Consider the following 27,087-nt stretch of genomic DNA (forward strand, 5'->3'; position numbering starts at 1 on the left):
GAAAAGCTCTGTGCAGGGTGTGAGAAAACAAGAGCCCAACTCCTGGCTTGAACACTTGCTGAGCATGTGATCTGGCTGTCAGTTTCTTCATCTCTAAGAATGGACTAAACCACCTTCCCAGGCTAACTCAAAGGGCTGATGAGAAAACAAAATGTAATGGAAAGCGCTTTGGTAACTGTAAATCTCCACACAAATTTAAAGTATTATTATATTATTTTCATTGTACCTATGATCATTTTCTGAAGACTGCCTTAACAAGTATAAAAGGAGGGCTTAGTAAAAGAAGGAAAACCTTGTTTGACAGATGAAGGGTTGAAGCCATGTAAGAGCAGAAAGTTTTTCCAGGTGAATTCTAACTAGTTCCAATAAATTTAGTCACTGATTCATTTATGCCGTATGTGCCAGGTTCCATGATAGCTGCCGGAGATACAGTGAGGAAAACATTATTGTACTCCTGGATCACGATTACACATGGGGAGATAGACACATGATTCATTAAGGAACAGTATGTCTAGTAATGCATAAATGCTAGGAAGGAAATAAGCAGGAAGACCAGGAGGGGTTCATGGGTGTTTTCATCAAGGAGATGATATTTGGGTTGAGCTTTGAAAGATGTGTAGAAGTTCACTGATCCTACAAGGAAGGAAAGGCCTTCAGGAAGAGGCAGCAGTATAAGAAAATGTCTAGAGGTCTAAAAGTGCATGGTGAATTTTGGGGATATGGCAAATAATCTGGAGTCGGTGAAACATAGAGAATTTTGTGGTTACAAGTGGTTTCATGACTTGCTGTTCTAATTAACTATGTGATCCTCCTATGTTCTTCATTTGTTAAATGGAGGCAACAGTAATAGCTTGCATAATTGTTTTTGAGAAATACATATAAAAGTAGGCATGCAATACTTATTATTGCCAGTAGCAGTAGTATGAAATCAAAATTTAATAGTGATTAGGATTCTATCTAAATAGTATAAAAGAAGAACAAAGAAGTGAAAAGTCAGTAGTTTCTAATCCCTGAACAAATGAACTGGAAAAAAAATGTGTTCAGAACTATATGTGTATTATGTGTTCCAGAGCTGGGATAAATTTAATAACTGAAGACAAGACAATGGGAAATAAAAACATTAGAAATACTGATCTCCATAAATCTGCTCAAAGGCTTGGTATTATCCAATTTCAGTCTGCTACAAACATATTCTTATTCAACATCTACATATATATGAATAAAAGTCCCTGTATACCTTTATTTTTCAATTTGCTCAACACATTTATTAAACTCTTATTATAGTCTAAGCACCATGATAGGCACTGAGAGTGCAATAATGGATAAAAAAATAACTGTGTGTGCCATAAGAGTACTTTTATTAAATACATGTATATAACAATGCATACTCATTTCAATAGCATTGTGGCTTGGGAAGTAGTATATGATAATGTTTATGAACACTAACTTTCGCATCTGACAGAAATGAACTTTTATTTCATCTCCATCAAATTCCAGCTCTGTGGTTTTGGGTGAGTATATTTTCTGTTCTAAAACTACATTTTTGCATTTTAAAAGTGAGTACTTACCTCATGTGGTTTTTGTGAAGAATAAAGAGGTGATTCTTGTTAAGCACTTAGTATAATATTAGCATGCATACAGTAAACATTCCATAAATATTAGCTATTGAATTTTGGATGCAACTCTTTCTATAAAATCCCACCTAGACATCTATTTTGAGTGCATGGTAAAGCAGGTTATATAATGTGAATAATTGTTTTGGACAAAATAATTGAAAATATTTGATAAAATATATTTCATAAATTATATTTGCATATCTTTGTTGGCAAGAAAAGAAGCCCTTAAAGCAAAAAATAAAGGTAAAGCAAAAGTATAAGAAAAAAATAAAAACTAGCTTTCAACCTGGGCATATTTATAAATCCTGATGACCTTGAGGATCAATGTTTAACACCCCTGGTCCAGAGGCTTGAAGACAAAGCCTAATACCCGTTCAGGGAGGAGAAATATGTAGGATATGGATACTCTGGCAAAAATCTTAGATGTCATTGTACAGTTAAAGACTCTCACATTTTAAGGGTGAGCTAAATAAGCAAACAAACACAAAACTCAGAAACAGCAGAAAGGAAGCTTGCCTATCTTAGTCTCAGCACAAGGTTGAATAGGAAGAAAAAGTGTTTCTGTAGAATTTTTAAGCAAAACCTGGACTTTCGGCAAACTTAGGGTCTGAATTCATAATTCCTATGTGGTTTGAAAAATCTCTTGGTGAGAATTTATTTCATAATAGTTTAAGGTTGGAGGTACTCTAGACACTTGGTGAACTTAAACTCTCTCTGGAGATATGTATCTTCAACCAGCTCTCTAAAATTTTCCACAGATGAAGTTCCAAGGTGAATGCACTTATAGTCAAAACCCAAAGAATGTATAAGGACACTGTGTGGGTTGAATTGTGCCCCCCCAATTCATATGCTTAATTCCTAACTCCCAGTACCTCAAAATGTGAAGCTATTTGGAAACAGGATCATTGCAGATGTAATTAGTTAACATGAGGTCATACTACAGTAGGATGAACCCTAATCCAATATATATTTCCATTCTAAAGTACCCAGTTTGTGGTACTTTGTTATGGTAGTCTTAGCAAACTAGTACAGACATAAAACACTGTCATGGTCAACATGTCTTCCCCATTCCCAATGTTTACTGCTAGGTTAAAACACTTTCACTCGTATTACACTCCTGATATCTTTCAGCCCTTATACTTATTCTCAACCCGGGATTAGGGTTAATGAAATAACTTATCTGTTTAAATATTTGGGGAAAATATCTAGCAATGCTTAGCTCAGCAACTCCTCTCTTCATTTTGGGAGTGTATGGCTCATAGAAAGGTGTTTTGCTCTGCTTCTCTAAGGGCCAGTCCTCCTGCCACATAAGTCTTCTTCTGGTTCAGCATGTCCTGAGACTGGTTGATTCTGAGAATCAGAAATAATAAGTTATCTAGGCCAACAGGCTTAAATTCATACCTATCTGTAATATAGGGGATGTTTAGTCTCATTTGGCCACTCATTTGTTTTATTTATCAATCTTCTCAGGAAAAACAAAAATCCACAGAGTAAAACCTTATTCAGACAACAGTTATTGGAATTATCAAATGTAGACCATAAAACTTTAAATTATTATGTTTGGGGAAGGGATATGAAACTGAGAGCATGAAGAATAAATAAGAAACCACCAAAATGAATGTTTTCAAGAAACAAAAACTGAAACACTTTACCAGCAATAGATCTCTACCAAAGGGGATTCAGAAGTTTGTACTTCAGGGCAAAGGGAAATTATTCCAGAAAGAAACACTGAGGTGCCAGTAGGAATGATGAGTCAAGAACAAATATAAAATAGTACGTCAATTATAATTCAATTAAAATATGTATACAAAAATAAATTTAAAAAATTGGTAAATTTGTGTACATATCTAAATGGACATCCACTGACTACATAAACATTAATAACAATTCCCAATTTATGGTGTCAGCAAAATCAAAGTAGATTTAAAATCTGGAAATACAGCATATAATTTTGGAGGAGATGATATGAGTTAAGTGTTCTAACGTCTTTGCATTATCTGGAGGAAAGTGAATAAGTTGATTAACTCTAGGCTTTGTTAAGGATGCATGTTTATATTCTAGGGAAATACGAAATAAGACTCAAAAGATCCCAACCAATCCAAACTAAAGCAATGAAAAAGAAAAAAAATCAATAGAAAAAGCAGGATAAATAGAAACCAGTAATTAATGTGGTAGAAATAAATCCTAATTATACTTGTGATCACCATAAATTTAAATGGATTAAGTCTAGTTAAAAGACAAAGGTTGTCAGACTGCATAAAAAAATAAAATGCTTCTTGACATTTTATGCTACTTCGCCCTTCTTCCACTTTTTGTTGAGAAACAAAGACATATGAAAAACGTAATGACACAGGGAAACCAAAATGAAAAATGAAAACACATGTATCAAATAAATACTAACCAAATGAAAGAGAGTATATTTAAACTGACAAAAAATCAATAAGTATGTAAGTGTTTGAAGAACATAATTAACAATCTCAATCTAATGGACTATACAATTGTATAATACACATTATTTTCAATCACACTTGGAGAGTTACAAAAATTGACTGTGTTCTAGGTCATGAAACAAGTCCTAAATTTTATAGAGCAGATATCATGTAGATCATAGTATTTCATCATAATTTAATTATGTAGAAATTAAAAGGCATTAAGAGTCTAAGTAAATGTGTGTAGAAAGTCTAAACACATGTACTAATTCTTCCTAAGTCTAACTTTATTTGATGCAAAAAGGAGTGTGTGTGTGTAACTTGAGGATTTGATTTTAAGATTACATGATGGTTAATTTTATGTGACAGATTAGGTACAACAAAAAAAGAATCTAATGAATCTAATGAAAAATAAGTAAACAAATTAAACAAATATTTCATAGAAAAGGAGCATAAAAGTCCAATAAATATGTGAAAAATGCAAGAACAACCTCATTACTAATCATAGAAATGGAAATTAAATATGATATCACTTTAAACCTATCACATTGGTAAGATAAAAGAAAAATTTTCTAATATTATAAAGGATGTGTAACAATCAGAATTTCATACACTGCCGATAGGAGTTTAAGGTGGTACAACTTTGAAAAACAATTTGACACTGTTTTGTAAAGATGAAGATATGTATACTATAGGACTCAGGAAACTACCTCTAAGAATACTCACTAGAGAAATATCTTTTACCTGTTCACAAGAAGACATATAAAGAGAGTTTTTTTTAAGTTTTTTTTAATGTTTTTATTTATTTTTGAGACAGAGGGAGACAGAGCATGAGCAGAGGCGGGCAGACACAGAATCTGAAGCGGGCTCCAGGATATGAACTGTCAGCACAGAGCCTGACGTGGGGTTCGAACTCAGAGTGTGAGATCATGACCTGAGCTGAAGTGGGATGCTTAACCAACTGAGCTACCCAGGTGGCCCTAAAGAGAGTTTGTTATAGCAGACTGAGAAGAAAGAAAAAAAGACACAGGTAACAACCATAAAACAAAATGAAAACAAATCTCACAGGATTACCTACAGCGAAATTCCATTTATGTAAAGTTCAGAAGCATACAAAATTAAACAACATATTAATTAACACAAACAAATGTGGTAAAGAAAAGCATTGGAATGAAAAAAGTCAGTGTATTATTTACCTCAGGGAGAAGGATGTGGATTAGGGGGAAATAGGATTGGCAAGGGGCTTAATAAGAATCTTCATTATTAATGTCAATTTTCTATTTTGTAAAGCTAGGTAGTGAGTAAATGGGCTGGATTAATTGTTATGTGTGTGGGTGCAATTGCATGTATGAGTGTGTGCATATTTATATATTTTTAATTAATAAATTAATTTTAGAGCAGCTTTAGGTTCACAGCAAAGTTGAGTGGGAAGTATGGTGGATTCACATATACCTGTCCCTATACATGCACAGCCACCACTAACAACATGCTGAACCAAGTGATATATTTGTTATAATTGACGCACCTACATCAACACATCATCACTGAAAGTCCACAGTTGACATTAAGGTTCACTCAAGGTGTTGTATGTTCTATGTGTTTTATTTTTTTTTAATTTTTTTTAACGTTTATTTGTTTTTGAGACAGAGAGAGACAGAACAAGAATGGGGGAGGGTCAGAGAGAGGGAGACACAGAATCCGAAACAGGCTCCAGGCTCTGGGCTGTCAGCACAGAGCCCGACGCGGGGCTCGGACTGCGAGATCATGACCTGAGCCGAAGTTGGCCGCTTAACCGACTGAGCCACCCAGGCACCCCTGCTCTATGTGTTTTAACACATGTATAATGACATGCATCCACCACTACACTATCATATGGAATAGTTTCATTGCCTTAAGCATCGTCCGTGCACCAGCTATTCATCCTTCCTTCTCTTCTAACTCCTGAAAACTACTGGTCTTTTTACTGTCCTCACAGATTTGCTTTCTCCAGAGTGTTATATAGTTTGACTCCTATTTTGCAGATTGGCTTCTTTCACTTAGTAATATGCATTTAAAATTTATTCATGTCTTTTCATGCCTTGATAGCTCATTGCCTTTTTATTTTCCAAATTTTTATTTAAATTCTAGTTAGTTAAAATATAGTGTAATATTGGTTTCAGGAGTAGAGTTTAGTGATTCACCACTTACATATGACACCCAGTGCTCATCCTAACAAGTGTTCTCCTTAATAACCATCACCCATTTAGCCCATCAACCACCCACCACCCTCCATCAATCCTCAGTTTATTCTCTACCATTAATAGTCTCTTATGGTTTGCTTCCCTCTCTCTCTTTTTGTTCCCTTACCATAGGTTCATCTGTTTTGTTTCCTAAATTCCACATATGAGTGAAATCATATGGTTTTGTCATTCTCTGAGTGACTTATCTCACTTAGCATAATACGCTCTTGCTCTATCCATGTCATTGCAATGACAAGATTTCATTCTCTTTAATGACTGAATAATATTTCATTGTGTATACACACATACACACATATCATATCATCTTTATCCATTAATTAATCAATGGACATTTGGACTTTTTCCATAATTTGGCTATTGTTAATAATGCTACTTTAAACATCAGAATGCATGTAGCCCTTCAAATCTCTATTTTGTATCATTTGGGAAAATATCTGGTAGTAGCTATTGCTAGATTGTAAGGTAGTTAGATTTTTAACTTAATGGAAAACCTCCATTCTGTTATCCAGAGTGGTTGCACCAGTTAACATTCCCACCAACAGTGTAAGACGTTTCCCTTTGCCACATCATCGCTAAAACCTGTTGTTTCCTGTGTTGTTAACTTTAGCCATTCTGCAGATGTGGAGTGGTATCTCATTGTGGTTTTGATTTGTATTTCCATGACGATGAGTGATATTGAGCATCTTTTCATGTGTCTGTTAGCCATTTTGATGTCATCATTGGAAAAATGTCTATTCATGTCTTCTGTCTATTTCTTAATTGAAATGTTTGTTTTTTGGATGTTGAGTTGGCTAAATTATTTATAGATTTTGGATGCTAATTCTTCATCAGATATGTTATTTGAAAATGTCTTCTCCCATTCCATAGGCTGCCTTTTGATTGTTTCCTTTGTTGTGCAGAAGCTTTTTATCTTGCCGGAGTCCCAACTGTTCATTTTTGCTTTTGTTTCCCTTGCCTCTAGTGACATGTCTAGTAAGTTGCTCCTGCCGAGGTCAAAGAGGTTGCTACCTATGTTCTTCTGTAGGATTTAAAAAAAATTAACGTTTATTCATTATTTAAAGATAGAGAGACAGAACATGAGCAGGAGAGGGGCAAAGAGAGGGGGAGACACAGAATCCAAAGCAGGCTCCAGGCTCCGAGCAGTCAGCACAGAGCCCAACACAGGGCTCGAACTAAAACCATTAGATCATGACCTGAGCCAAAGTTGGATGCCCAACCAACTGAGCCACCCTGGCACCCCTCTTCTGTAGGATTTTGATGGTTTCTTGTCTCACATTGAGGTCTTTCATGCATTTTAAATTTATTTTTCTGTATGGTTTAATAAAGTGGTCCGTTTCATTCTGTTGCTGCCCAGTTTTCCCAACACCATTTTTTGAAGAGACTGTCTTTTTTCCATTGAATATTCTTTCCTGCTTTATCACAGATTAGTTGACCATGTAGTTGTGGGTCCATTTCTGGATTCCCTAACCTGTTCCATTGATCTATGTGTCTGTGTTTGTGCCAGTACCACACTGTCTTGCTCACTACAACTTTGTAATATAACTTGAAGTCTGGAATCGTGGTGCTTCCAGCTTTGCTTTACTTTTTCAGGATTGCTTTGGCCATTTAGAGTATTTTCTGGTTCCATACAAATTTTAGCATTGTTTGTTCTAGCTCTGTGAAAAATACTGGTGGTATTTTGATACTGGTTGTATGAAATGAGTAGATGGCTTTGGGTAGTATTGACATTTTAGCAATGTTTGTTCTTCAAATCCATAAGCATGGACATTTTTTCCCGTTTCTTTGTGTTTTCTTTAATTTCTTTCATAAGTGTACCATAGTTATCAGAGTACAGGTCTTTTAATTCTTTGGTTAGGTTTATTCCTGGGTATCTTATGGTTTTAGATGCAATTGTAAATGGGATCAATTCCTTGATTTTTTCATGCTGCTTTATTATTGGTATATAGAAATACAACAGATTTGTGTACACTGATTTTATATTGTGCAATTTGCTGAATTCCTATATGAGTTCTAGCAGTTTTTTGGTGGAGTCTTCTAGGTTTTGTACATAGAGTATCATGTTGTCTGCAAATAGTTAAAGTTTTACTTCTTCCTTTCTAATTTGCATGCCTTTTATTTATTTTTGTTTTCTAATTCTTGTGGCTAAGACATCCAGTACTAAGTTACATAGTAAAGTGAGATGGAGTGCTTGGGTGGTTCAGTCAGTTAAGCATATGACTTTTTTCACCTCAGGTCATGATCTCATGATCTTGGGATCAAGGCCTGCATCTGGCTCTGTGCTGAGCATGGACATTGCTTGGGATTCTCTCTTTCCCTCTCTCTGTCCGTCTCCCGCTTGTGCACTCTCTCCCTCTTTCTCTCTCTGTCTCTCTCAAAATAAATAAACATTTTAAAAATAGTAATGGCGAGAGTGGACATCCCTGTCTTATTCCTCACTGTAGAGGAAAAGCTCTCAGTTTTTCCCCATTGAGGATGATATTAGCTGTGGGTCATTCAAATATGACCTTTATGATGTTGGGATATGTTTTCTCTAAATCTACTTTGTTGATTTTTTTTAAATCATGAATTGTTGCTGTTGTACTTTGTTGAATGCTTTTTATGCATCTATTGAGAGGATCATATTATTCTTCTCCTTTTTTTTATAAACATGGTGCATCATGTTGGTTGATTTGCAAATGTTGAACCAACCCTGCAGCCCAGGAATAAATCCCACTTGATGGTGATGGATAAGTTTTTTAAAGTACTGTCAGATTCAATTTGCTAGTATCTTGTTGACAATTTTTGCATCCATGTTCATCAGGGATATTGATCTATAATTCTCCTGTTTAGTGGGGTCTATGTCTGGTTTGGGAATCAAGGCAATGTTGGCCTTGTAGAATGAGTTTGGAAGATTTCTTTCCATATATATATATATATATATATATATATATATATATGGAACTGTTTGAGAAGAACAGGTGTTAATTTTTCTTTAAATGTCTGGTAGAATTACTCTAGAGACATTCTGGCCCTGGACTTTTTTATTGTTGAGAGATTTTTGATTACTGATTCAATGTCTTTGCTGGTTATTGGTCTGTTCAAGTTTTCTATTCTTGTTTCAGTTTTGGTAGTTTGTATGTTTCTAGGAATTTATTCATTTTTCCAGGTTCTCCAATTTATTGGCATATAATTTTTCATAATATTCTCTTGTAATTAGTATTTGTGTGGTGCTGGTTGTGATCTGTCCTCTTTCATTTGTGATTTTATTTCTTTAGGCCATTTTTCTTTTTGATAAGTCTGGCTAGGCTTTTATAAATGTTATTAATTATTTGAAAGAATCAGATCTTAGTTTCATTGATCTTTTCTACTGTGTGTTTTTAGTTTCTATATCAGTTTTTCTGCTTTAATCTTTATTATTTCCCTTCTTCTTCTGGCTTTAGATTTTATTTTCTGTTCCTTTTCTAGCTCCTTAAGGTATAAGGTTAGGTTGTATATTTGAGACATTTCTTGCTTCTTGAGGTAGGCCTGTATGGCAATACAATTCCTTCTTGTGACCACCTTTGCTGAATCCTAAAAGTTTTGGACTGTTGTGTTTTAAATTTTATAAATTCAAAATGGACGAAGGACCTGAATGTGAGACAAGAAACCATCAAAATCCTAGAGGAGAAAGCAGGGAAAAACCTCTCTGACCTCAACTGCAGCAATTTCTTACTTGATACATCCCCAAAGGCAAGTGAATTAAAAGCAAAAATTAACTATTGGGACCTCATGAACATAAAAATCTTCTGCACTGCAAAGGAAACAATCAACAAGACTAAAAGACAACTGACAGAATGGCAGAAGATATTTGCAAATGACATATCAGACAAAGGGCTAGCATCCAAAATCTATAAAGAACTCACCAAACTCCACACCCAAAAAACAAATAATCCAGTGAAGAAATGGGCAGAAGACATGAATAGACACTTCTCTAAAGAAGACATCCAGATGGCCAACAGGCACATGAAAAGATGCTCAACGTCACTCCTCATCAGGGAAATACAAATCAAAACCACACTGAGATATCACCTCACACCAGTCAGAGCAGCTAAAATGAACAAATAAGGAAACTATAGATGCTGGAGAGGATGTGGAGAAACGGGAACCTTCTTGCACTGTTGGTGGGAATGCAAACTGGTGCAACCACTCTGGAAAACAGTGTGGAGTTTCCTCAAAAAATTAAAAATAGATCTACCCTAGGACCCAGCAATAGCACTGCTAGGAATTTACCCAAGGGATACAGGAGTGCTGATGCAAAGGGGCACTTGTACCCCAATGTTTACAGCAGCACTCTCAACAATAGCCAAATTATGGAAAGAGCCTAAATGTCCATCAACTGATGAATGGATAAAGAAATTGTGGTTTATATACACAATGGAGTACTGCGTGGCAATGAGAAAGAATGAAATACGGCCTTTTGTAGCAGCATGGATGGAACTGGAGAGTGTTATGCTAAGTGAAATAAGTCAGGCAGAGAAAGACAGATACCATATGTTTTCACTCATATGTGGATCCTGAAAAAACTCTACAGAAGACCAGGGGGGGAGGAGAAGGGGGAAAAAAGTTACAGAAAGGGAAGGAGGCAAACCATAAAAGACTCTTAAATACAGAGAATAAACTGAGGTTTGATGGGGGGTTGGGGGAAGAGGGGAAAGTAAGTGATGGGCATTGAGGAGGGCACCCATTGGGATGAGCACTGGATGTTGTATGGAAACCAATTTGACAATAAATTTCATATTAAAAAATATAAAAAAATAAATTTTATGTGTGCCCATGTATTTTCTTAATTTATTCATTAATTTCCTGGCTTACCATTCATTTTTTAGTAGGATGTTCTTCAATCTTCATGTATTTGTGACCTATTCAAATTTTTCTTGTGGTTGACTTCAAGTTGCATAGCATTGTGATCTGAAAATATCCATAGTATGTTCTCAATCTTTTTGTACTTATTGAGGGCTGATTTGTGATGCAGTATGTGATCCATTCTGGAGAGTGTTCATGTGCACTCTAAAAGAATGTGTATTCTTCTGACTTAGGGTGAAATGTTCTGAACATATCTGTTAAGTTTTCTAGTCCAGTGTGTCATTCAAAGCCATTGTTTCTGCTTAGATGATGTGTCCAATGCTGTTAGTACAGTTTTAAAGAACCCTACTGTTATTGTATTTTTATCAGTGAGTTTCTTTATGTTTGTAATTGTTTTTATATATTTGGGTGCTTTCAAGTTGGGGGAATAAATATTCATAGTTGTTTGATCTTCTTGATGAATAGACCCCTTAATTATGATGTAATGCCCTTCTGCATTTCTTCTTAGAGTCTTTGGTTTAAAATCTAGTTTCCCTGATATTAGTATGGCTTCTCCAGGTTTCTTCTGGTGTCCATTAACATGATAGATGGTTCTCCATCCTCTCACTTTCACTCTGCAAGTATCTTTAGGTCTAAAATGAGTCTCCTATAGGCAGCATATAGATTTTTTTTAAAAAACATTCTAATATACTATATCTTTTGATTGCAGATTTTAGTCTGTTTAAATTCAGAATGATTATTGAAAGATATGAGTTTAGTGCCATTGTGTTACCTATAAAGTTGGTGTTTCACGTTGTGCTCTGTGTTCCTTTCTAGTTTTTGTTGCTGTTTGTCTTTTTACCACTCAAAGGGTCCCCTGTAATATTTCTTGCATGGCTGGTTTAGTGGTCACAACTCTTTAGATTTTGTTTGTCTTGGAAACTCTTTATCTCTCCTTCCATTCTGAACGACAGGCTTGTTGGATAAAGAGTTCTTGGCTGCATGTTTCCCAATCAGCATGTTGAACATATAATGCTACTCCCTTCTGGTCTTCCAAGTATCTGTGGATAGATCTGCTGTGAACCTGATCTGTCTTCCCTTACAGGTTTAAGGACTTTTTTTCCCTTGCTGCTTTTAGGATTCTTTCCTTGTCCTTGTATTTTGTGAACTTGACTATAATATGTCTTGGTGATGGCTGCCTTAAAAAAAATAATGGGAGTTTTCTGTGCTTCTTGGAGATTGGTGTCTGTTTCCTTCCTCAGATTATGGAAGTTTTTAGCTATAATTTGCTCAAATAAACTTTCTGGTTGTTTTACCCTCTCTTCTTTTTCTGGGACTCCTATGATAGGAATGTTATTACCCTTAAGGAGAAGCTGAGTTCCCTAAGTGTACATTTGTGATCCAATACCTTTGTTTCCTCTTCTTTTCACCTTCATTATTTTCCAGAATTTTATCTTCTATATCACTGACTTATTCTTCTGCTTCATCCATTCACATTCTTATTGCAATATTTAGTTTTGCATCTCAGTTATAACAGTTTTTTGTTTGTTTGTTTAAGCCTGACCAGTTTTTAGTTCTTTTATCTCTTTAGTAAGGGATTCTCTAGGGTCTTCTATACTTTCTCAAGCACAGCTAGTATCCTTATGATTACTGTTTTAAATTGTTGTTTAGACATCTTACTTGTATCTGTATTGATTAAATTCCTGCCTGTGACTTCTTCCTGTTATTTCTGTTGGGGCAAGTTACTACATCCTGTCATTTTGTCTGGGTCACGGGGTTTTTTTGTGTGAATGTTACGAAAGCCTGTTGTATTCTTGCACATGACGGTAATGGTTGTATTTCTTTTTTTTTTTTTTAACTTTTTGTTTATTTTTGAGAGAGACAGAGAGAGAATGAATGAGTGGGTGAGGGGCAGAGAGAGGGAGACACAGAATCTGAAGCAGGCTCCAGGTTCTGAACTGTCAGCACAGAGCTTGACGTGGTGTTCACACTCACAGGCTGCAAAATCATGACATGAGCCAAAGTCAGACGCTTAACCGACTGAGCCACCCAGACACCCCAGTAACGGTTGTATTTCTAAGAAGAGATCCAAAACAAACAAACAAACAAACAATGAAACTAGGTTTTATTTACCTTAGAGCTAAAACTTTGCAGCACTCTATGATCAGTAGACTTCGTGTGTACAAGGGATTTATGCTGGTCTTCTGTGAGTAGGGCCTGCTATGCTGATTGTCAGGTTGAGCTGCCACAGTAGACATGTACCTGAAGAGTGAAGGGGAACAGGGCTTGGTGTAATCAGCTCCAGCAACATAACACATAGAGTGGTGCTATGTTGCTCACTGAAGTGAAGTCAGTCTTTGTTGATGAGCGGGAAGTAAAATGGTGTTGCTCTGCTCTCTCTTCCCCAGAATATGGAGTTTCCACCTGCCACTCTTTGGAAAGCCCTCACAAAAGCTTCTGCCAGACCCCTGCCTTCACCCTGGCTGCATCTGAGTTTCTGCTTTCCAGGCAGCATAATACTCCTGTATTTTATCTCAGGCATAGAGCTGGGTTTAAAAACTGCAAACTGCAAATTTTAGGGACCCATGCTTTTGCCATTTGCCAGTTTGTCCAAGAAAAGTGGTCAGTTTCATGCCTGCCCAGTGTTTCAGAGTTTATGGTAAAGCTCAGCAAAAATCCAGCACCAAGGTTTGCTGCCTTCAACTGGTGTCTTTGTTCCTATTATAAGGAATGGGGTGGCACATTGGCACTGCCAGTTCTTTGTGTCTCCAGAGAGTCTAGGCCACCATTCCCAAATGCACTCCAAGCAGGGGAACTGTTTCTTCCTGTGCAATCCAGGGGTTCTTCAGACCACACTGCCTGCTCCAGGGTCTCCATCCTCCACCCTGACAGGAGCACCACTAAGCGCATGAGGCATGACCCTGGCAATGGCACAGATTTTTAAAGCCAGTAGCTCATTTCTTTGTAACACTAATATTCCATGTATGGGCTATACCATAGTTTATTTATTCATTCACTTACTTAGAGACATTTGGATTGCTTCCAAGTTTGGGAAACTATGAATAAAGCTTCTATAAACATCCATGTGCAGATTTTATATGGACAAGACTTTCCAACCTCTGTGGGTAAATACCAAGGAAAATGATTCTGGGATCGTATGATCAGAATATTTTCAGTTTTTTTTAGGAAAATGCCAAACTATCTTCCAAAGTGGCTGCACCATTTTTCATTCCCACCAGAAATGAATGAGAATGAGAGTTCCTGCTGCTCCACATCCTTGCCAGCATTTGGTATTCTCAGCATTCTGGGTTTTGGTCATTCTACTAGGTATGTAGTGGTATATTATTGCTGTGTTGATTTTCAATTTCCTAATAACATATGATAGGCATCTCTTCATATGCTTACTTTCCATGTGTATATCTTCTTTGAAGAAATGTCTGTTCAGGTTTTTCCCCCATTTTTAAAATCAAGCTGTTCATTGTCTTATTGTTGATTTTTAAGTGTTCTTTGTAAATTTTGCATAATAGTGTTTTATCAGATGTGTCTTTTGAAACTATTTTCTCCTAGTCTGTAGCTTGTCTTCTCCTTCTCTTGATAATGTCTCATGTAGAGCAGTTTATAGCAGATATATATATATATCCTTTTTTATGCTTCCAATTTCTGTTTTAAAAAATGAAACAAAAAGCACCTCCACCTTGACTGCATTATAGAATTTTAATTTACCTTCATGAACATCATTTTTCAAGTTTATGCGGGGAGTGTAGGAAGGTGATAACATGAATCTATGAATATTTTTCAGTTTACATCTTTTATCACAATCCATAGAGTATGCTTATTTTCAACTTTTGAAATACTTCAGTTTCTTTTTATGTTATCTCAGTATCTTGGCATATAATAATATTTTTTACAAGAATAAGGTTTGCCAAAGAAGGTATTTTTATGGCTAAACATAACCTGCCAGTACAATATATTAGCGGGCTAAATTGTCTATGTCTATAGTGAATTGTATAAATTGTATAAATATTCAGCCTAGTGAAGTAATGCTTTGTAAAAGCTCAAGTATCTTACTGTCTGATTTTATTAGAATTCACAACTAATAAAGCAAAGGAAAGTAACATTGGTGTCCTTATTGCTGGTTTTAATGAAATTTAATGAAATTTTCTTGATTTCATTTTTTTTTCTTTTAGGAAGTCAGACTGGCAGTTTCATACACATAAATTCATACATATACAGTTAACTTATTTATATTATGCTCTAATATATATGCTCTAATATAAATATATATTAGATGGTATTTGCATAGAAACATAAAGATACTAATAAAAATTGTAGCGTATACCATGCTTGTAAACTTTTTTGGAAATGTCAGCCTTGGAAAGACCCAGAGTCTATTCAACCCAGTATTATTTTTATAAAGAAAGAAAAACAGAGAGAGAGAGAGGGTGGGAGAGAGAGAGAGAGAGAGAGAGAGAGAACTTTATTACCTTATTTTCTAAGATATTATGCTAAGAAGTTAGCTCTGTGTATTAAACATTCCAAAACCTTCTTAAATAACTTAGTATTCTATTAATCATTGATTTAGTCAGATCTTCTGTAATGTAGTTCTATTGTTATTGTATAGCTTATTTTCAGAGTTATTTTATTGCTGTAGAGGTTTAGAAAGTTTAATTATTCTTTATTTTAATATTATCACAAATACTGAGTGCTTTTCAGTATCCCCATAACATAGCATAGTATAGTATTAATACTACAGTATTTTGGGGAAATAGGTGTTGGACTAGAAATAAGTAATAGGAATTATCCTGTTTCCAACTCTTACTAGTTATTCAAGAGTGGGTAATTCATGTACATATAACTTTCAAAATAGTAGTTGACATTTGTTAAGCACTTATGTGTTGGCAAACAATGTTCTTGTCACTTGAAATGCATTTTCCCATTTATTCCTCACAAAACTCTTATGACCAAAGTACCATTATTCCCATTTCAAATATAAAGAAACTGAGATTTAGATTAAGTGACTTGTCCAAAGTTAAGACCTGTAACTTATATTTAGAAACTTTGGACTCTCAACCCAAGACTAGTTGCCACTGGCCACAAATGCCTCTCAGCCACCATTCACTTATCTATAGGACTAAGAAAATATCATGTAATCTTCACAGCAACGTGATAGTATATATGAAGTTTATAGAAAGATGTAGGATAGCAAGGAATAGGCAGACACAGTTTACCTTCAGTGATGGGCTTTTTCTAACTATACCTGGAGGAATGAGACAGAAAAATTGACCATTTCTCCAGTCACTCTGGGTCTCAGCAACTTTATAGTGTGGAATGTACAATAGATTTCACAGAAAATTGGCAGAACAGTTTATCATCATTTAGGACATATTCTGAACACCAGTCTTTTCTTTTTTTTCTTTGTCTGCACTCATCCGATATAGAGCAGTCCTTTTCAGCAATTTCATGCAAAGTTACTTCAGAGGAAAATATGGCCTCCCTTATCAAGTCAGTGCATTGGTAAAATACCTGGGCATGCATTTTGGCATTTTAATGTAGAAAGAACAGATAGGTTTGGGGCCCCTTTCTTCAGGAGGCTCCTGTGGATCCTGTAGGTACTTAAGACTTCATACCTCTCTGAGGCAAAGTGCTTCTAGGTAAAATGCCAAGCACTAAATTAAATAGATTATAGCATTTTTCTCTTATCCTCTCCCATTAAATTATAACCTTAGGGAAAGTCAAGAGTAAAGTAAAACACTTATGTGTTAGAGGAAAAAAATAAATATGTAATTTTTGAAATATATTAAATAATGTTAATATTTCCTACACTTTGGATTTTGAAAAAAAATATTAACCAATACTGTGCCTGGTTAATAGCCAATATGACATAGTGATAAGAGTATAAAGATACCTAGGTTTGAATCCCTCCTTTACCTCTTCTGCATATGCATTTCCTCCTTATTTCTACTTTGGGTACCAATCTGGGGATTTTGGAGAGAGAGGTGAAAAAACAGTAGCCACCTAAGGAATGTAAGCAGATAAAATGATGGTATCAGGTAAGGTTGAGGATAAATGGCAGAATGGAAAGAGGACTAGACAGGGAGAAGAAAAATAAACTTTGTGATACAAGAGAAGGCGATTTAGGATTGGAAGGGATTGACAACAGGTTTAGGAAATAATTATGAGAGTTTCAATAATTTCTAAAGTGGTCTACCTGACTTCATGTAGCCTCTAGTTCCATGTATCCTGAACTATTGAGTTTAGGATAAAGTACAAATGCTTTCTGCCTGTATTTTTGTCCATGTGTTCAGCCTTATTTCTGGCTATTCCCTCTTCACATAAAATTATCCAGATCTACAAAACTTTCACTCCACCCCAAAATATACCTTGCTTTTTCATGCTTGTAAAGTTTCGCACATGGTACTCAATGCCTGAAACACCACTTTGTCCCCTTTACTTGGGGATTACCACATCATAAGACTGCCTACTGGTTAGCTTATCTTTAGAAATCTCCCTTTCCTTCTTTTTCCTTCTTTTCCAACCATTTGGGGAGCACTTACTGGCCCAAGCTCTGTGCAAGAAACTAAGGAACAGAAGATGAATAAGACATTCTCTGTTTTTAGCTCAGAGTCAAAAGTCTCAGTTTTTATCATGCTATTCACGTCTCTTTTTTGAAGACTGATTCTTAGTATAGAACAGCTTATTTGAATCTTTGGTTCCTAAAAATGTGAACTTAAATCTGAAATCCAGAAAAATGTATGATTATATTCTTATTAACCTTACATAGTTATTACTATTATACTGATTATATCAGAAGCAAAAATTAAAGAAAGCAATTCCAGTTGAAGAAATGAATAAATGTTTCACAAATACATAAAAGGACCAAATGCATTAACATAGACACAGTTGCTTTGCGACAATTAGTGCTTCCACACATAAATACCACATGCCTAATATGTGCACAAGTGCTATATTTTTAGGCACTGTGGGCAAATGCAAAATAAGGCAAAAGCATACTCTGACATGTAGAGTTCACCATGTGATTATGTTTACGGGGTAGGAACACTCAATACTCACATTTGAAAAAACATAGATAAAAGCCTTACTGCTATATCCTCTTTCCAAATGGAATTTCCTTTCTTCTGGTTAGATAAGAACTGTGGCTAACAAGATCATCATTTTTATTCCTTTTTTATTGGATAAATTTGACATATAATATTTTGTAAATTTAAAGTATATAGTGTGTTACTTTGATACATCTATATATTATAATATGGTTATTGTAACAATATTTATCAGGTTACATACAATAGTACAATATTGTTGTCTATATCAAAATGCATTAGATCTCTATAGCTTATTTACTCTTCATTACAAGTTTGTACTCTTATGTACCATCAATCATATTCCACCGCCCCCATCCCCTGGTAATCACTGTTTTTACTTAAGTAGATTGAAAACTCCTTTAGAAGTGTGACCTGTTCATCTCTATTTGTCATTGCCTAACAGAATATATAGCACATAATAGTCGCTTAATTTGTTGAATGCATGAATAAATGAATGAATGATGAATAAATACAGAGAATGCTCATTTCCAGTGGCACTGATATATTATATATAATTTCATTTTCTCTGAGAAACATCTTTCTTAAGAAAGAATCCAAAAACATATATGAGAATTTTTACTCTGAGCTTTTTGTTGCCAGATTTCCAAATTTGAAATCAAAGTAACAGCCATCTTGGTCAAGTTGGAGAGTTTGGGGATACTCTAAAGTATAATTCCAAAAGAATCATTGCTGAAACAGGAGGAAAAAAATGGAACAAACAAAAAGAAATTAATAAAACTACATAGTCAGTAGGAAAACTTGCAATGTTGGTTCACCAATAGGTAGGCTAAGTGATAACTATAGTACCAAGCCCTTTGCAGCAACAAAAATAAATGGATGGTTGTAGCAAACTTATGTGAAATTTTGCAGTCAGAAATTGTATGGGGAAGTTATCTTAATTTCAATACATACATATGTATTATTTTGAAAAATAAAGTTGTATTTTTAATTACAAAACATGTAATTTTTTTAAAGATTCTACTCTGGCCCTGCTGAGACTGTAGGTTTCTATAATTGGACAAGCAGATTTCACTCTTAACAAGGATTCTAATTAGTCAGATATCTGAGAAAATGACCCATCTAGTCATTGTATTTGATGTGAAACAGTATGGTAGTAGGAAAGAAGCTCTAGTAGGCATTTTCCTTCCTCCTGCTTTTTAAGTATTTGAGGAAATGAAGGGGTGGTGGCAGGGATAATAAACCATAAAGTGGTTTAATGATATAGGGGCCAACTTTCTTTGCTGTATCCTCAGGATAGCACCATGCATACTAGTGAATGCATGCACATAACCACATGCATGAGAGTTGGAATACATGTGCACACACATGCACACACCTGCCTACAAATGTGCAGAGAAAAGATGAAGCAAAGTAAAACCATTTCCTCAAGGTTCACATACACCCTTCTGAAATACACAAGAGATCAGAAGAGAATTACCTTGTATAGAGTTAATTAACTTTATGTAGAAGGGAGTGTGTGGACATGAGTATGTTAGACAGCCTTGTTAGAGAGAGATAGTGTCTCCAGCTGGAGTGAAGAGCAGATTTGATTCTGTAAATATACTAAAATAATGTTTCCCTCCAGGAAAAAGATCAAGCATTCTCACTGCCTATTATTAACTTCTTAGGTTAGGCTCAGAGTTCCTCTCCTATAATGCAACCCAAAGCCTATACAGATGTCACCTGGCCCTCTTCAGATTGTCCTTGGGAATTGGGACCTAGCAAACTTAAACAATTGCTAATACCCACAGGTACTGCTATCACTAGAAATAATAAACTGTCCTTTGCCTCTGAACCAGGAATCTCATGTTTTCCACTAGGCTAACTTGTTAGTTTGATAGTACAGTAAAATCCCAGACCCTTCATGGTCCTTGACAAATCGTAGAATGTCAGATCTAAGCAGAACATTAGAGATATATAATCCAACCCTCTCTTTTATAAATGAGGAAATTTAGAACCAGAATTTAATTTATCTGCCAAAGGTCAAAAAGGTGATTAAGAACCAGGACTAAAGGTAATTAAAACATATCTAAAAGATAACTCTGAATTTGTTGATAATCTTTATTTTAGATTTAATAATGCCCCCTCCAGATCTCCTTAGATTTCTCTTATATGTGTGTTTCCTCCCCATGAGTACTTTTGTTTCTGACTACCACGGTCTTCAGGCCCAGCACCATGGCCTTAGGTTGTGACAAATCTAACATGTAACACCCTAGCATTTCTTTGTGGAACACAGCTGGAACATATGCTCTCATCTCTGTCCTGCTTCCCTCACTCTCTTGCCAATTTCTCCTGGGGGCAATTTCTTAATACATTGCTTAACAGATACACAAATCTTTGCCTGAAAATTGGCTTCTGAGTAACCTGACCTGAGATGGTAATCTAATTATTAAAGAAAATTAGGCAAGACTAATTTCTTGCCCAAGAAATTAGTGACTGTATACTCAGTATGTTTTAGGAAAAGCACTGGGCTCAATGACTGCTACTACCATTAGGGTAAGAGTTAGAGGAGGTATGATTGACTGACTAAATGTGGGGAGACAGAAGGAGCTCAATTCATAGATACAGCTGTCATTTAAAAATTATGATGTGTCTACTCCGTGTAAAGCACTGTAGCATATGTAAAGCCCCTTTCTTTAGGCAAATAAGCTTAAAAATAATACAGGAAAGTATTTGATATGGGAAGAGGGCTATTCCCATAGCCTAAGAAGTAGAAAAATTTAGGCAGCAGAGTAAATTTTAAAAATAGAACCAGTTTACTTATTCATTCATAAAATAATCACTAATTAAATGCTCACTATGCACCAGGTGCCAAGTATCATGTTAGGTACTGAGGGTGCTGGTTACTAACAACCAGGCAAAAATGAGCCAGCTTTGTTGTGTTTGCCAGTTTCTGTGGTGGAAATATTCCCACCATGGCTGATTTCACGTTACCAAAAGGACATCAATCAGCTCACAAAATTCCTGAAAGTGTAACAATGGGCTCTTGTGAGACAGTAGAACCAGTTCTGGCATAAGCTGGCTCCAGCATACCATTGCCTAAGTATGTGTCAATAAACACAACATAAATGGTCTCTGTCTTTCCATGGATTACTGACAAACAAGTTTACAAGTAAACAGATCATGACTGGGAAAGCAGATAGAAAGAAAAAGGTGCCTCTAAAAGGACCCCCTAACCCAATCTTAAAGATGAGGGGAAGGAACATCTTCCCAAAGAAATGGCAACTATTTGGAGATCAAAAGCATAAGAAGGAGTTCATTAAGTGAAGGAAGACTTGGAGGTGTGAGAAGATGGTTTCTTTTAGGTAGCTGAAAAGACTAGGAGCAGGAGAGAAGATAGCAAGAGGTGAGGCTGAAGACATAGGGAGTGATAGACCATAACCAGCTTCCTAGGATGGGATAAGTAGTTTGGATGTTAGCCCAAGGCACGATTTTCTCCAGTATGTCTAAAAAATGCCAATAAGGAGGAAAAAGGAAGGAAAAGAAGAAAAGAAAGAGGAGAAAAAGAAATACCTATGCTCAAAAAATGTTTTGGAAATACTAGTTGATCAATGTTAAATAGTTGTCCTCACTGTATCATTTCTCAGTCTTTAATCTGCTGATGCACAATATGGTTCTCTCAACGTGAGATATAGTATATTTCATTTCTTGGAATTGTTTGACTGTGGAACACCTCTCAGTTATTTTTAGGATTATCTCAAGAGTAGGTTACCTTGGGAACTAAGGTCCACAAAACATATTCTAAAAAGTGTTCTTCTGAGAACAATGGAAAGGCATTATAAATCTTTAAGCAACAGCGACATGATCAGATAATGCAATAGGTATGTTTTCTTTCACCAATTAGTGATTTGTTTTATATCATGTTTTTCTATTGCCCCCACACTTCCCTAACTGGTTTATATGCCCAAAATGTAAAGAGGCCTATGGAACCATCCAAATGCATCTTAATAGTAAAAAAATCATTTCACATAGGTATTACACTAATATTAAATTTGATAAATTTCATTGTTTTGGTTTTTAGCTTTAATCTCTCTTTAAAATTTCATTATTTCTAAAAAGCAGAAAGGGTAAGACCTGGATCTATGTCAACATTTAGATCTAATTTTCTTCAAAACCTAACAATGACAAATTCATTCATTTCTAGATTATAGACTCCCAAATCTTAAGTGGAAATTGTAGCTCAGATTGTATATCCACCTATAGCCACTTCATTCTACAGAAAGAATGAAGGGGACAGGGTTTAATGTAGAAGAGGAAAAGAAAGTGGGGATGAGAGAAAAAAGACCATTTAGTGACCTATCAGAGCTTGATGAAGTCTGATATAATTAACAGCTTGTGATATCTCTTGCAATTGTAATTCCAATTATTTGCTAGCTGTAGGCAAATTTCACTGCTTTAAGTTAGGAAATCATGTAAATAGCCTAATTAATATAGTTTTCCTTATGTTCTACTAAGAAAACAAAAACACATATGTCATTTTTTAGAATAAATAGCATGTTATAGACTAAATATTATAAATATTCAGTCAGTTTGCAGAACAAATATTGCATATTATGGATCCTTTTCAGCCATTCTATGAAGTCCAGTATGATTTAATGAAATTACAATGGCTATTTGAGTTTAACAACTACATTACAATAAAAGTAAAGCACTTCCTTTGCATGGATAAGAGGAAGATTCTTGATGAAAAAGCATGGTCGTATAATTTTGTGGACCTGAGGAGACAAAGATTCTATTATTTTTCTTGCCAGTTCTCTAATCTTAAGAGAACCTGAAAGTTAAAATAAATCTTTTAAAAATTCTATATGTCAGTGGTGGAGAGATATAATAAATAATTCTTTGCCATTTAATCATGTAGAATTGAGAGATAAAGCTGTTTGTAAACCCTAAAAGACTTATAAATCATCTCTACAGATTGTCATATGTTAATGTCAGTGAGCATTTAATCACCACATGTGAAAATGCATAATGCAATGGTTGGCTTGCATTGCTCTTTGTCTGGTAGCTCCACCTCACCCCATTATATTTAATCATCTTCCCTCTGTCCTGCTGTCAAATATTTACCCCTCAAAAAAAACTTAAGACTACCATTATGAAGAGAGAGAGAAAGAATGATGATTGAGTTAATAAAGAGTTATTTATTGAGATTCTATATTTCTAGCACTGTGTTAGATAATGTCGTCAGCAAAAACTGTTTTAATGCCACACATAACCCCCTGGTTTACAGAATTTTATTATCTATTTAGAGCATCAAAACTCTCACAAATCAATTAGAGATCAACCAAACACTATATATAATATTAACCTGAAAGGCAATAGCTAAGAAATGAGATATTCATTAACTGGAGTGGTAGCAAAAGACTTCATGGACAAGCTAGAGGTGGAATCTTGAGAGATGTTTAGGATGTACAGTGATAAGAAGGGAGGGCATCCAAACCAGAGGAGAGGTTTAACATAGCGAAAGGTACAGAGATGTACCTGTGTGAGGGAGATAAAGGATTTCTATGATAATAGAAGTTATCATGTGTACAAGAATTAAGATTATTGATAGTTTAGTAAGCCCAGAAAAGGGGCTGGGATATAATAAGGTAGAAAACAGGTAATTTCCTGGTCCAGAAGGTGACAGAATTAACCCAATTAAAACAAAAAAAAAACACAATAAATGAAACAGTTTCAAAATTAGGATACATTATAAGAGCATAGAACATAACTGAGTCAAAGTGAAGAAGACTATTTTAGTAAGTCATAAGAAAGAGATGAGCACTTTCTAGGGGGGATCATCTGAAGATGGCGGCATAGGAGGATGCTGGGCTTACCGCGCGTCCTGCTGATCACTTAGATTCCACCTACGCCTGCCTAAATAACCCAGAAAACTGCCAGAGGATTAGCAGAACGGAGTCTCCGGAGCCAAGCCCAGATGAGAGGCCCACGGAAGAGGGTAGGAAGGGCGGTGAGGCGGTGCACCCTACACGGACTGGCGGGAGGGAACCGGGGTGGAGGGGCAGCCTGCCGGCCAACCAGAGCCCCCGAGTCTGGCTGGCAAAGCGGAGGGGCCGGACAGAGTGTGTTCCGACAGCAAGCGCGACTTAGCATCTGGGAGGTCATAAGTTAACAGCTCTGCTCGGAATGCGGGAAGGCTGGAGGACAAAGGGAGGGAGAGTGGCTAAGCCCCAGGATGACAGAGCTGTTTGGCTGGGAACAAAGGCGCCTGCCAGCGCCATCTCCCTCACTCATCCCCAAGCCAAAATCCCAAAGGGAACCAGTTCCTGCCAGGGAACTTGCTTGCTCCGCACAAACACCCAACCCCATGCTTCTGCAGAGCCACCCCTCTGGCAGTGGGTCTGACTCCCTCCCACTGCCACAGGGCCCCTCCTGAAGTGGATCACCTAAGGAAAAGCGAGCTAAGCCTGCCCCTCCTGCCCCCGTGCACCTTGCCTACCCACCCCAGCTATACGCCAGAGCCCCAGCACCACAAGCCTGGCAGTGTGCAAGTAGCCCAGACGGGCCACGCCACCCCACAGTGAATCCTGCCCCTAGGAGAGGGGAAGAGAAGGCACACACCAGTCTGACTGTGGCCCCAGCGGTGGGCTGGGGGCAGACATCAGGGCTGAGTGTGGCCCCGCCCACCAACTCCAGTTATACACCACAGCAGAGGGGAAGTGCCCTGCAGGTCCTCACCACTCCAGGGACTATCCAAAATGACCAAACGGAAGAATTCCCCTCAGAAGAATCTCCAGGAAATAACAAAAGCTAATGAACTGATCAAAAAGGATTTAAATAATATAACAGAAAGTGAATTTAGAATAATAGTCATAAAATTAATCGCTGGGCTTGAAAACAGTATAGAGGACAGCAGAGAATCTCTTGCTACAGAGATCAAGGGACTAAGGAACAGTCAGGAGGAGTTGAAAAACGCTTTAAATGACATGCAAAATAAAATGGAAATGACGACGGCTCGGATTGAAGAGGCAGAGGAGAGAATAGGTGAACTAGAAGATAAAATTATGGAAAAAGGAAGCTGAGAAAAAGAGAGATAAAAAAATCCAGGAGTATGAGGGGAAAATTAGAGAACTAAGTGATACACTAAAAAGAAATAATATACGGATAATTGGTATCCCAGAGGAGGAAGAGAGAGGGAAAGGTGCTGAAGGGGTACTTGAAGAAATCATAGCTGAGAACTTCCCTGAACTGGGGAAAGAAAAAGGCATTGAAATACAATAGGCACAGAGAACTCCCTTCAGACGTAACTTGAATCAATCTTCTGCATGACATATCATAGTGAAACTGGCAAAATACAAGGATAAAGAGAAAATTTTGAAAGTAGCGAGGGATAAACATGCCCTCACATATAAAGGGAGACCTATAAGACTCGTGACTGATCTCTCTTTTGAAACTCGGCAGGCCAGAAAAGCATGGCAGGAAATCTTCAATGTGATAAACAGGAAAAATATGCAGCCAAGAATCCTTTATCCAGCAAGTCTGTCATTTAGAATAGAAGGAGAGATAAAGGTCTTCCCAAACAAACAAAAACTGAAGGAATTTGTCACCACGAAACCAGCCCTACAAGAGATCCAGGGGAATCCTGTGAGACAAAGTTCCAGAGACATTGCTACAAGCATAAAACATACAGACATCACAATGTCTCTAAACCGGTATCTTTCTATAATAACACTGAATGTAAATGGACTGAATGCACCAACCAAAAGACATAGGGTATCAGAATGGATAAAGAAAAAAAGACCCATCTATTTTCTGACTACAAGAGACTCATTTTAAACCTGAGGACACCTTTAGATTGAGAGTGAGGGGATGGAGAACTATTTATCATGCTACTGGAAGCCAAAAGAAAGCTGGAGTAGCCATACTTATATCAGACAAACTAGACTTTAAATTGAAGGCTGTAACAAGAGATGAAGAAGGGCATTATATAATAATTACAGGGTCTATCCATCAGGAAGAGCTAACAGTTATAAACGTCTATGTGCCAAATACGGGAGCCCCCAAATATATAAAACAATTACTCATAAACATAAGCAACCTTATTGATAAGAATGTGGTAATTGCAGGAGATTGGAGCAGATGGACTTGACAGATATACTTAGAACTCTGCATCCCAAAGCAACAGAATATACTTTCTTCTCGAGTGCACATGGAACATTCTCCAAGATAGATCATATACTGGGTCACAAAACAGCCCCTCATAAGTATACAAGAATTGAAATTATACCATGCATACTTTCTGACCACAATGCTATGAAGCTTGAAATCAACCATAGGAAAAGTCTGGAAAACCTCCAAAAGCATGGGGGTTAAAGAACGCCCTACTAAAGAATGAGTGGGTCAACCAGGCAATTAGAGAAGAAATCAAAAAGTATATGGAAACAAACGAAAATTAAAATACAACAATCCAAACGCTTTGGGATGCAGCGAAGGCAGTCCTAAGAGGAAAATACATCACAATCAAGGCCTATCTCATGAAACAAGAAAAATCCCAAATAGAAAATCTAACAGCACACCTAAAGGAAATAGAAGCAGAACAGCAAAGACAGCCTAAACCCAGCAGAAGAAGAGAAATAATAAAGATCAGAGCAGAAATAAACAATATAGAATCTAAAAAAACTGTAGAGCAGATCAACGAAACCAAGAGTTGATTTTTTGAAAAAATAAACAAAATTGTCAAACCTCTAGCCAGGATTCTCAAAAAGAAAAGGGAGATGACCCAAATAGATAAAATCATGAATAAAAATGCAATTATTACAACCAATCCCTCAGAGATACAAACAATTATCAGGGAATACTATGAAAAATTATATGCCAACAAATTGGACAACCTGGAAGAAATGGACAAATTCCTAAACACCCACACTCTTCCAAAACTCAATCAGGAGGAAATAGAAAGCTT

This window comes from Neofelis nebulosa, chromosome X, assembly GCF_028018385.1.
Source record: "Neofelis nebulosa isolate mNeoNeb1 chromosome X, mNeoNeb1.pri, whole genome shotgun sequence".
Taxonomy (NCBI): domain Eukaryota; kingdom Metazoa; phylum Chordata; class Mammalia; order Carnivora; family Felidae; genus Neofelis; species Neofelis nebulosa.